Source organism: Balaenoptera acutorostrata, chromosome 4, assembly GCF_949987535.1.
Source record: "Balaenoptera acutorostrata chromosome 4, mBalAcu1.1, whole genome shotgun sequence".
In the NCBI taxonomy this organism is placed as follows: domain Eukaryota; kingdom Metazoa; phylum Chordata; class Mammalia; order Artiodactyla; family Balaenopteridae; genus Balaenoptera; species Balaenoptera acutorostrata.
The window spans coordinates 136,358,483-136,367,607 of record NC_080067.1 but is presented as its reverse complement, the minus strand read 5'-3'; the positions used below and the strand labels follow the sequence as shown (position 1 = coordinate 136,367,607).

General features: G+C 38.6%; 1 pseudogene; it reads left to right on the top strand.

Moving 5' to 3' along the window:
* Window positions 1–397: 397 nt before the first annotated feature.
* On the top strand, window positions 398–805 carry LOC103020940 (mitochondrial intermembrane space import and assembly protein 40-like; annotated as a pseudogene).
* Window positions 806–9,125: the final 8,320 nt, after the last annotated feature.

Genomic DNA, 9,125 nt, shown 5'->3' with positions numbered 1-9,125 from the left:
GACTCAAAATGGTTTAAAGACCTAAATATAAGACTTGAAACCATAAAATTCCTAGAAGAGAACATAGGCAGAACACTTTTTGACATAAATCATAGCAATATTTTTTGGATCTCTCTCCTAAGGCAAAGGAAACAAAAGGGAAAATAAATAAATTGGACCTAATTAAACTTAAAAGTTCTCTCACAGAAAAGGAACCCATCAACAAAACAAAAAGACAGCCTACTAAATGGGAGAAAATACTTGCAAATGATATGACCAGTAAGAGGTTAATATCCAAAATATATAAATAGCTCATACAACTCAATATCAAAAAAAACCAAACAACCTGATTTAAAAATGGACAGAACCTGGGGGCCACCACCGCCATTGGTGTGGGGTCGAAGCACCGGACTGCACCATGACCTACTGCCAGCAGGAAGGGAAGGATTGAATCATATTTGTCACCAAAGAAGACCATGAAACTCCAAGCAAATTGGAGCTGGTGGCCAATGACCCCAACGATCTGTACGAGGAGAAGAGACTGATCCTGCCAAATGGAGACATCAACTGGAACTGCCCGTGCCTTGGGCAGATGGCCAGTGGTCCATGTGGGAAACTTTTCAAGGTGGCCTTTTCCTGCTTCTGCTACAGCATGGAGGATGTCAAGGGGTCAGACTGCATAGACCAGTTCCGGGCCATGCAGGGGTGCATGCAGAAGTACCCGGACCTCTATTTCCAGAAGGAGGAGGAGAAGCCAGGGGATCGTTTAGAGGAAACAGTTGCCTCTGAGGCCACTGCAACCATAGAAGAGGAGGGGTCCAGCTAATGATGGCTCTGGGGTGCTGGGCTCCAGCTTCCTTCAGAGCAATATGAACCTCTCCAAGAAAGTGTCTTTCCTTCTGTTTTTCTGTGCACTGTAATGTACAAAATAACTTATTGTGCTGATCGGGGTCTTGGCCCCTTGACATATACACTGAAAAATGGGGTTGTGTGTATGTGTGTCTCACATGGACATATCAGCGAATGTAGCTGCCACTTTTGAATTCTTTTCTCAGATTGTCCCGAATTTTGCCACTTTGAAATAATATGCTGAATAATCTCAGCAACCAAAAATCATTATCTGGGAGTGTCTCTTGTGAGTAAGCTGATTTATTTTGATTCATTGTATCCCTTTTAGTAGATTTTACACCCAGTTGGAAAGTGAAACAGAAACAAAACATCTTTCTTTAAAAATGTCGGAGTGGGACTACTTCTTGTAGAAGAGGAGGGATGATCAGACCTTGAGTATTTGAGGAAGCACTATGCTTCATTTCTGATACATTTTGGTTTCCAGTTCTGCACTGAGCTCCAGGTTTTCTAGTTTGGAAAGCAGAGCTTTGGACCCTCTGAGTGACTCCCTTTGTAAGTGAAGAGAAAGGCTGGTTTTTGCTCTTCTTGTTATTCCAAAAGCCCTGGTTGGGGACCTGTGTTCACACTGGCTCTGTCTCAGCCTGTTCAGATGCAATGTTCTTGAGAGGTGGGGACCTAATCATTACCAAAGTAGCACCAAGAGAGGAAACTGTGTCAATTAAAAGGAAAATATAATTTTTACCTGAAAAAAAAGAAAATGGACAGAACCCTAAATAGACATTTTTCCCAGGAAGATATACAAATGGCCAACAAGCACATGAAAAGATGCTCAACATCATTAATCATCAGGGGAATAAAAATCAAAACCACAATGAGATATCACCTCACACTGTCAGAATGGCTATCATCAAAAAGAACACAAAAAACAAATGTTGGCAAGAATGTGGAAAAAAGGGAACTCTCATACATTGTTGGTGAGAATGTAAACTGGTGCAGCCACTGTGGAAAACAGTATGGAGGTTTCTCAAAAAAGTAGAAATAGAACTACCATATGACCCAGCAATTCCACTCCTGGGTATATATCCCCCCCAAAAAAAAAACTGAAAACACTAATTCAAAAAGATACATGCACCCCAATGTTCATAGCAGCATTATTTACAATTGCCAAGATGTGGAAGTAACCTAAGTGTCCATCAACAGAGGAATGGATTAAGAAGATGTGGTACACATATACAGTGGAATACTACTCAGCCACAAAAAAGAATAAAATTTTGCCATGTGCAACAATATGGATGAGTTGGAGGGTATTATGCTAAATGAAATTAGTCAGATAAAGACAAATACTGTATGATATCACTTATAAGTTGAAACAAAAAAATAAACTAGTGATATAACAAAAAAGAAGCAGACTCACAGATATAGAGAACAAACTAGTGGTTACCAGTGAGGAGAAGGAAGGACTATATAAGAGTATGGGATTAAGAGGTACAAACTACTATGTATAAAATAAGCTACAAGGATATATTGTACAATACATGGACTATAGCCAATACTTTATAATAACTATAAATATGATATATTTATAATTTATAACTATAAATATAATAACTATATAAATGAAGTATAACCTTTAAAATTGTGAATTATTGTATTGTATACCTATAACTTATATAATATTTCACATCAACTATACTTCAATTAAATAAATAAAAATATATGTGTGTATATATATATACTGCTGGGCTCATTATTCTGAAATTAGATTAAGGTACAGAATCAAGCATTTACCTTGCCTCTCCTTCATAAACTGTTTTTCATATTAACCAGATAAAGGAGTCCACCTAATTCAGAAAGAACGATTGACTTAGAAAAATGTCATTTTGCAACCCCAGTGAAATAATGCATCTGTACAATAATCATCAACGGCTGCTAAGACCATTAGGAAAAGGTTGACACCTAAATCCCACTGATCAATCTTAACATCACTAAAAGTAGGACAAACAGGTATTACACCCCTCTTGATGTAATACAATAGCAAGTACCCACACTGCCTGTGAAATATTCTTGCCTCCCCCAGCATAATTAAGCCTAAATTTCATGTTTTAGACTCAGCTACAAGTTAACAAGAAACATGGGGCTGTAGAAACAAGTTAAACAATACCACAGAGATATAACCAAAACAGTCCAGGATGCAGGGAATCAACAGGAAAAATGACTCATCTCTTCAAAAAATAAATGGCTTGGGGGGAAAAAAAAAAAAAGAAGGAGAGGAAACTGTTAAACGATAATAGAGACATAAGAGATAAATCAACCAAATTCTATAAAGGACCTTGTTTGGGTCCTGATTGAACTAATAGGACAATTAACAAATTTTGAGACAATTGAAGAAATTTGAACATGGATTGGAATAATATTTCATATAATAATTTTGTTAGGTGTGATAATACTATTGTGGTTATATTGTTCTAAAGCCTTTATCTGTTAGAAATGAGGTATTTATAAGTAAAATTACTGTGGCCCAGGAGTGCAGACTGGTTAAACACAATTGGCAAAATATTGATAATTATTGGGGCTGGGTGATAGTACCATCAAGATATGTTTCTCTCTAATTCTGGATATGTTTGAAATTTTCCGTAATAAAATATTTTAAACAAAGTTGAAATGAAAAGGACAATGTGCCATTAAAATCTGAGTGTTGAGACCTGAGGCTTGTGAAGTCCTTTCAGAACCTGAAATCACTTGCAATTTTATACTACGCAAGAATGATCCAAATATCAATGTGTATTGTTATTCTGCTGAACTAACATTTGCCTGTTTGCCGTGTCTTTACAAGAATTCATAATAACTGGAGCCATCCAGCAATCTGTGAAGAGCTTCTTGTCTTTACCATATGGGAGAGAATAAACAGATTACTAGACTCGCTAAATCATCCATACACCCCCATCTTTAAGCAGGTGAATGTCTATGATGATGGGATTAAGTTTCACAACCAATTATACCATCTGACTCAGATTTCTTGAGACAAAACAGGAGAATAAGGAAACACAAGTAGTGTCTGTGTGCAGTCAAGTGTACAAATATTTATCTAGCTACTCCACCACCGCACAGAGTTTTAATATGTAGTCTGAGAGCATAAACTGCAGATACCAATATTGTATGTGTGTCTGAGACATGACAATTTAGCAGGCCCTCTGGTGCTTAAACCATTTAGGAGTTTCATTCCAGTGAACTCCAAATGGGAGAAGCATCCAGCGGTCAGGAATACATCAGGCTTTCTCTTTCTCCATTCCCCTCTCACACCTTTGAGACCTGGGCTCATTCCAGAACACCCTGCAGCTTCCTCACAATGATCTACACCTGCAAGATTTCCTATGTCCATACTCTGCCCCGGTCAAACTGTACCCCTACTACCACCACCACCACCATTGCCACCACCTCCAACACACACAGACACACACACACACACACACACACACACACACACACACACACTGCGGAATTCTTACTTCTTGCACATGGTATAATAGCAGTAGATCTCAACGTATGGTCCTGAGACGGGCAGCAGCAGCAACACCTGGGAACTAGATAAACATGCAAGTTCTTGGGCCCCATCCCAGACCTATGGAATCAGAAGCTCTAGGGTGGGGACTGCACTCCAAGTTTTAATAAGTCCTCCAGGTGACCCCTGTGCGCAGGAAAGTTTGTGAAAAGTAGAGGAGTGTCATGCCCACAAACGAAGGGTAAATTTGGGGGAACACTGCAGGTTCTTCTAATTCTTAAAAACCTAGGGCTGAGTGAGTATGAGACATTCTCATTTTACACAAGAAGGAAAGTGAGTAATTAAGAAATCAAAAGACACACAGTCAATGTGAATTCATTACAGAAAACATGGAGGTGGGGTGAAACAGGCCAGATAATACAAAACAAGTGTTAACAAAACAAGTGTTAAATGACTGTTATTGTTTCAGCTCATCTTCCAAATTGAGGTTAATTTAACATTGGTTTGCGTTGAGTCAATTTGTCAACAAGTGCTAATTGAACACCTTTGATGTCCTTTTCTTCAAAGCACACCAACCAATGGAGACACCCGGAAAGAGAGTATTTGGGGAATTCTCTGAAGGATTTAGGATTTAAATCATAATATGAGTAATGTGTATGTATATAAGTGATACTACAGTTAACTTTAAAGGGGTTACTAGAAAGTGAAAAAATTACAAGGATATTCTCTCCTCTGCCTCTGTCTAGAGTATAGAAGAAAAATCTATATTTTTAAAGGAACAAACATAAGGGAAACAATGTCCAAAGACTGAATTTCTACTCCGCATCTCAGTTTAAATGTGAAATATATTGTTGCTAAACTTGGACTCAAAATCAGGTATGCCTCTTACTGAGCTGTTTACTGGGTTCTGCAGAGAAGCCAGATCATGGAATCCAGTTCTTTGGAAAATCTCCAGGGAAAGAATTTCTAGAATGAGGATTCTGAAGTACGAATATGTGGGTTATGTTTCTAATTTCCCAGAATACATGTGATTTCTCATAATTAAAATGCCCAGGATTTTTCTTCTACTTTGATTTTTATTAGGTTATAAAACTGGTGGGATAATTATTCATGTTAAAAAGAATTATTTTCAGTTTTAAGCTATCACCATATTTCAAACTCTTTTCAATTTCTCTTAATTGTGGTGAGACTGTATTTATAAATGTAGAATAAAGTCTCACAGATGATAATATTTCAAATACTCCCTGTCTTCTTTTTAATTAATAAACCCAAAAGTCATCTTTTGCAGAAATAACTGCCTTAAGCTTCAAAAAAATTTTCAGCTTAAAAGTAACAAAGTTCAACATTTTATACTTGGCTGTTTTATTAAAAATTTATGTGGTAGTAGGAAAAATCAGAAAATTGAACCCAAGAGATTCAAAAGATGCTAAAGGGAACATTCTCCTGCCTCCACCCCGCCCACCTTAAACTTTTACAGAATACAAAAAGTGCTTATTTTCCCTCTCTACCGTAACTTACTTAAATTTTATTGAAGGCCTTTATTATTATTATCATATCTAAATAGTTAGAATTGACTTTATTTCTGTGGAAATAAACAAAGACCAACCAAATGAGAAAAATCAAAGGCTATTTATTCAGAACCCGCATAAGAAGTGAGTCAGCCACTGTCACTTGTATCTTGGCAAAGATGCAAAGGCAGGCAGAGGAGTAGGAAAGCTTGATTGTACAAAAAGGGGAGGCTTCACGTGTACCCTGATTGGAGGCTGTGGGCTTGGGGAAGCTGGAGGAGTGATAACTCATAGCAAGGTATCTTATGTGATTGGTTAGGGGTGCATATTTGTTTTTCTCTAGTTGGTCCTAAGTTGGAAGTGGGGGCAAAAATTTGGGAAGCTGTCAGCTTTTAATCAAATCCTGCCCATTTGGGGCCGACTGTTACAGAAGCTACTGTTTAGCTTCTTAGATTGTTATTAGAGATACTAGTCTGAATTCTAACAAGTCTGACTTATGGCAGGCTGGCTTCCTGGACTGTTTATTGTCAATGAAAGGGTTGGTTTCCTTGGCAGGTTGCTGTAGGTTGTGGGTCAGAGTTCTATTTTTATATAGGGTCTGGCCATTGTCTGTTTCTATGTTTAGTCTCTCATTTCCAAGTCAATTATAATTTAATGAGTAGCTGCAATATTGATGTAGTTCAGATCCAGAATGGGGCGCCCACCTCTGTGGAAATTTAGGCCCAGCAACCAGAGGAGGTATCGTACAGTTCCCACATGTATGAGGGCCTATCCAAGCAATGACAATCTGGGATCTTTTAAGAGACAAATTGGAGTGAATAGCCCCTGGACAGAGACGGGACAACAAAGAAAGGTTTGAAAAGAGTATGGTACAGGCAGATGCTTTCCAGGAAGCAACAGTAAGATAAATCAACAAAGCCAGCGATCTGACTATATTTTTTTATACTGCACAGTTTTCATTATTTTATTTTTTTAATTACTTTTTGTTGGAGTATAGTTGATTTACAATGCTGTGTTAGTTTCTGCTGTACAGCAAAGTGAATCAGTTATACATATACATATACGTCTTCCCCTCTTTCCAAAGACCTGAGGCAGAAGTACAATGTTTGATTCATGCCCATCCGAAAGGATGAAGTTCAAGTTGTGCGAGGGTGCTACAAAGGGCAGCAAATTGGCAAAGTAGTGCAGGTTTCCAGGAAGAAATATGTCATCTACACCATACGAGTGCAGCGGGAGAAGGCTGATAGCACAACTGAGCGTGCGAGCATTCACCCCAGGAAGGAGGTTATCACTAAACTAACCTGGACAAAGACCAAAAAAAGATCCTTGAGCGTAAAGTCAAATCTTGCCAAGTAGGAAAGGAAAAGGGCAAATATAAGGAAGAAACAATTGAGAAGATGCAGAAACAATCTTATATATAACTTTCATTAAAAACTGTTAAAATGAAAAAAAATTTTAATTAAAAATATAGTAAGACATTTTAAAAAACAAAACAAACAAAGCAAACAAACAAAAAAAACAAAGCCAGCAAGTTCTAAGACATGAGACAAGATAGCAGACTGAAAATGGGAGAGTGCGTGCCTAGATCAGAAACAGTGCCTAGTGCGTGCCTAGGCTCAGAAACAGATTTCAAAACCACTCAGCATACCCAACAAAACTAATCCACCAGCAACATGGCCCAGAGGCCTGCCTGTTTGGGACCCCTGTTCAATCTGATATTCAGCCTGTATGCACTGGTTTGACCATACCAATTGGTCAGTTCCCCATGCCATCATGGCGCCCAAGACAACTGGTCATTAAATATGTATTTTGAATATTACCCACACTTGAAAGTGCGAGAGTCAGGAGGTACCCCCAACTAGTGATTGCGAAGAATAAACGACTTCAGATGTAGTTTTGCAGGTATGCTGTTTCCTTTCAGTTTAGGTGCTGGGTAACTTGTCTCAAGCTTGATCTGAGCTGGGAAGGCGTGAAAACCTGAAAAAAGAAATCAAAGAAAAGTACCCCTGGTGAGAAGAGAGTACTCTTCTCTTCATGAGTGAGGGCCATGAGGAAGCTATAAAATCACACATATATGTCAACTGCACAGGTTGGAGGGCAAATCACTGGGCTCTGTGGCCATGGAAGGGAATATGTCAACACTGCAATTGAAGCCACTGCAGGAGCTTCAGAAATGGGAGCCCAGGACAGAGCAGAGAATAAAGAGGATAAAGAAGGGCACTAATTTTTTTTTTAACATCTTTATTGGAGTATAATTGCTTTACAGTGGTGTGTTAGCTTCTGCTGTACAACACAGTGAATCAGCTATATGTATACATATATCCCCAAATCCCCTCTCTCTTAAGTGTCACTCCCACCCTCCCTATCCCACAGCTCTAGGTGGTCACAAAGCACCAAGCTGATCTCCCTGTGCTATGCGGCTGCTTCCCACTAGCTATCTATTTTACATTTGGTAGTGTATATATATATCCATGCCACTCTCTCACTTTGTCCCAGTTTACCCTGCCCCCCACCCCGCCCCACCCCGTGTCCTCAAGTCCATTCTCTACATCTGCATCTGTAAGGAAGGGCATTAATTCTGATAGCTTCAGCAAGAGAACTGCCACCCCCACTGATAATGTGAGTTACCCCCTTGACTCGGCCAAGAGGTCATGGTGATGGACATTCTAGGGGTATTTCTGGGTGTGCGGTCAGAGTAGAGACACCGTCCTTACCACTTCATATGTTAATTTGCCCCTGCACCCTTCCAGGGTAACATCTACTTTAGGTTAAAAAAAGAGGGGTGGACATTTAATGTACCTTTTTTACCATTTGAATTTTTCACAATTGTTAAGCCTATTTTTATGGTGGCAAATTAACAGATGCTATTTGGGGAAAAAATATCTAAAATTCACATATGACATACCACAAGTATGGTAAATTGTTTACTAAAATGGCTAAATAATATAAAGGCAGTTTTTTTTTTAATAGAGCAGGTTTTTATTAGTTATCTATTTTATACATATTAGTGTATATATGTCAATCCCAATCTCCCAATTCATCCCAAGTGCCCCCCTTCCCCCCCCTTGGTAACCAAAAGTTTGTGCTCTACATCTGTGACTCTATTTCTGCTTTGCCAGTAAGGTCATCTGTACCATTTTTCTAGATTCCACATATAAGCGATATTATACAATATTTGTTTTTCTCTTTCTGACTTACTTCACTCTGTATGACAGACTCTAGGTCCATCCACGTCTCTACAAATGGTACTATTTTGTTCCTTTTTATGGCTGAGTAATATTCCATTGTAA